This window comes from Ornithodoros turicata, unplaced genomic scaffold, assembly GCF_037126465.1.
Source record: "Ornithodoros turicata isolate Travis unplaced genomic scaffold, ASM3712646v1 Chromosome11, whole genome shotgun sequence".
Classification (NCBI taxonomy): Eukaryota; Metazoa; Arthropoda; class Arachnida; order Ixodida; family Argasidae; genus Ornithodoros; species Ornithodoros turicata.
This window is the reverse complement of record NW_026999295.1, coordinates 3804316-3808265: the sequence shown is the minus strand read 5'-3', so window position 1 is coordinate 3808265 and position 3950 is coordinate 3804316. Positions and strand designations below refer to the sequence as shown.

Genomic DNA, 3950 nt, shown 5'->3' with positions numbered 1-3950 from the left:
AACTGCTACAGTTTTTCGGCTTCCAATTTTCTATGGCCATGCCGCGATGACACCTTAGCCGTGAGGATTCACCAAATCGGAAGCACTAGAACGCATGATCGCTGTTTCAACAGCATATACGACGTTTTCCGCCTTCACACACCCTGATTACACTCAATGTGGAGAAGGCAAACAGAAGGTATCACCATCTATTCAGGCAGACAGGAGGTGGAGGGCTTCTCTTCTGCAAGTAAAGTAAACATGTGCACAGGGAAGCGACAGAAATGCAATTCGTAGCTCGCGTACAATAAGGCGTCTTTCCCAGTTTTAGACCACGACCAGAATGATACTCACTTCTATCGTTCTTTTCGCCTACGTCGGCGCCGCAGTAGCGACTAAGGGACCTGTTCCTTTCAGCTATTGTGGTAAGCTCTTCCGTTTCGTTGAATGTGTTCCTGAGAGTTGGAGAATGTCACTTAAAGAAGGATCGATTAAAATGTGTATAATGCTAGCAGTTGCTAACGGAATGCTAGAATTACGCTTTTCCCTCAATGGTACTATCTTGGCAGCAACCCGTATAACTTCCTCAGTTGCCAAAGGTACACACGTTCTTGTTCCATCTTACGCAACACACTAGATATTGTTTTGGTAGGTTGGTTAGATGTAGCGAAAGAGAGAGAGGAGAGATTTAATTCATCGCCCAACGAATTCTGTTACTATCTCTAGGGCTACCCTCCCATTAAACAAAAGCACCCTATCTGATTTCCTCAACACGGCTTTCACGTTTTTGACGTGGATGCCATAAAACAAAGGTGCAGCCAGCAGCGTGCAGGAAGAAACACGGTCTAGCAGACCGCCTCTACGCACAAGTCACAGGCGTCGACAAAGCAGCGTCCCTCGTGTCAGTTGACCAAATTTCCAGCACTGTTACTATGTCTCTGGATATGTCGTGACCTGCAGATATATTGATTTCTTACGTGCTGCGAGGACGCCCGTAGAATTGGTGTCATACAGCCCCTTCCCGTTCGTCTTCATTTTGTTTATTTCTCCGGTAAGTATTTCTCATGCTTCTTGACTTGTGGTGCTGATCATGAGTAGCGAAACCCCCTCTCCCTGTCTCCAAAACACATTTATCGCCTAAAAATTACACATGTACCGAAGGCAGTACACCTACAATAGACGCTCATTCTTGCTTCCTTAATCTGTGTTACGATTCCAGCAGCATTTCGTATGCCGTCCTGGCGCCTGGAAATTCGAAGTACGTCAACGCTCCGGGGCTCGCCCCGTCTGATCCTTGAATATATGTGCCTTGAGTAATATAATCCGTGATTAATATGCGCAGGCGTTGGTTATTGTAAAACAAATATAGATAACCAGCTTTCGCAGTTCTACCTGGCGTCGCCCTTGCCGTGTGCTACGTAGGTCGTTTTTCTCTTAGTCTTCGTATACGCATTCTTGAAAACTTCGCACTTCTTTAGCTGTTTCGAATGTTGTTATTCTTGCTACATCAGAATGCGGTTACAACGTATTTGGCAGTATTGTCTCACTGATACGTATATGTCAAATAGTCACACGCTGAGTTTATCGGTTCATATCATGGTAAATGCAGACGCATTGTCTAATAAAACAGCGTTATTGCATTGTATATGAATGGTGCAGTTGTATACAAATTGTATAAATCTATCAGCATTATCAAAATAGAATTCTGTACGTGCGCACGTAGAAAGGGATATGTTTATTATAAAAAAGGAGGGAAAGGTTAGCCTGCGCTACGGCGGCTTGCTATTCCCAGCAAAGAAAGAAGAAAAAAAATTGAAAGATGATGCACGTAGAGGATGCAGTTAAAACATTAGCGCACGCGTTTGCATATGCAGTAGGGGAGGCGAATGCAGCGAATACGGTAAGGGGGGAATGTGTGTATCTTTTATTGTTTCATGTGCATCAAGAAAGTATCAGAATTAGCCTGCTGTCGAATTGAACTGCTTCTCTTCTTTTCGTTTTTTACACACATTCTTAAAAGGAACACAAAAGGCAAAATGCGGAGCAAAATCTCGCAAACTTATTAACCCATCCGAAGTTACATCGGTTTATTTCTCTTTTCTTCCGCTGCCTCCTTCCTTCTCGTCATGCAACCAGCGAATGCCGCTACAGCCGAGGTCTTGACAGCGGACAACTGTACAGCAATCACTTGCAACGCAAAGAGGGGTACTGTAATCGAGTCATACTTTGAAATAATGTCACGTGAGTTACTCGCCTCTTTTGATGTATCATACCCGTGCTTACAACGTGAACTGTGCATGGTAATATGCATTGTGTCTAATAACGGCTCTCATACCTTGGTGCAATAGATCGGGACACTGGCAAGATAAAATTAGACACTCAAGTCGATGTTCGCGGAGCTAATTTTGCGGTCCCGGGTGCGAAGACTGACGTGTGCAAGACCATTGTTCAGTGTCCCGTAAAGAAAGGACAAAAGATTTCTGGACTTTACCATATTCCCGTGCCTTCGTACACCCCCATCGTAAGTCAAACTGATTTTCTTCGTATGAGGCTGTATGCACTCATTGGTGAGACGTGCTGACCAGATGCTCGCTATGTGACTGAAGATAAAACAAAGATGTAGCGCTATTAATTGGCGGAGTTCTTTTTCAGATGAATACCGTACTCACAGTAAGGGCTACTGAAGACGGGGAAGACCTATTCTGCATCAAAGTTCCAGTTAAAATCTGGCCGTGATCATCGGAGGCTCGACTGCTTTCTTCTAATGCCGTCCTTCCTGATGTTGACATAAAGGCTTGCACTGAATTGAGTTTAATTGTGCTTTCTCGTTACGTAGAATACGTAGTTTCTCTGGAGGGTACGCCCGCTGGCAGCGCTTTTCCCACCACTTACATTGCCAAACCCCTCCCGCTGAGTACCGGGTGCATATCACAGCACCCTAACCCATTGCTGGGGTCAATCTAGTGAAAACGTAAAAATTCGCCCCACAGAAGCTCTCGCTATGCAAAAAGGTAAGCAAGGATTTGGGAGCAGCGCATTGGTATGCTGGTTTTGGTAAGTACTACCGACTCCATGGTGGCCGTTTACCAGATGGAGAACTAGCCTCGTGCTCTTTGCGGTAAGCCATTGAACAGATATGAAATCCGTCATTTCTCGGTCTTGCATATCGACGGGTTCCACACGAATGACGTGCACGTTTCGCACTAAAAATGATCGTAGCTGACATCTAGCCCGATAGGAACACTTTATTACAATTAAGATGAACAAGGCTTTCGTGCAGAGCCTGCACTTGGTCAGGTTAAAGAGTAGCCGTACAACAAGACGTATATATATACCAGTAGGAAGGGAGGGAGAAAGGGAAATAGAAAAGCAAAAACACAATGGAATACGCTTATATTGCTGAGGGAGATGCAAAGACAATAAGTAAAATAATTAAAAAGCGAACCACAGCGGACACGACCAAAAACCACAACTCAGGGCCATGCGTCACAGACGCATAACAAGGATAGTTCACAGCGCGGACAGCCGAAAAACGCAAGGCGACCCTTCCGATGCTCCCTGCACCCGGGAGTTTCGGGGAAGGCTCAAGGTCGCTCTGCGGTCCCAAGCCGGCCGCGCTGCAAGACCCTTCCCCCCCCCCCCCCCCCCCCGGCATAGAAACACATCCACCCCCAACATCCATCCACACTTCTTGGAAACGGAAGGACGACCCGCTTGAAGCATAATTAAAAGTTGAACAACTGCAACCGGCCAGCGTATATGTTTAACCCATGTGGCTGATACGAGCAAAATTTAGAGATCAGCGATTTTTTTTCGTTTTATGTCATTTGTATATCGAGATTCAAGGAGTACAATTTATAGATGGGTATTAAAGTCATGTCCCGATGCATTAAAGTGAGACAGGGGCGGGGCGATTATTGACTATGCCGGGTTGGTGGCCATAAAATCTTTCTCGCGTGGAGTTTGATGTT

The 3950-nt window shown here is 45.5% G+C and overlaps 1 long non-coding RNA gene across 1 annotated transcript; it reads left to right on the top strand.

Annotated features, from left to right (window-relative positions):
• The first annotated feature begins 328 nt into the window (after window positions 1-328).
• LOC135371391 (uncharacterized) lies at window positions 329-2714 on the top strand. The gene is made up of 4 exons (XR_010415583.1): window positions 329-404; window positions 2116-2220; window positions 2328-2500; window positions 2632-2714. It is a non-coding gene; the product is annotated as an uncharacterized LOC135371391 (long non-coding RNA).
• Window positions 2715-3950: the final 1236 nt, after the last annotated feature.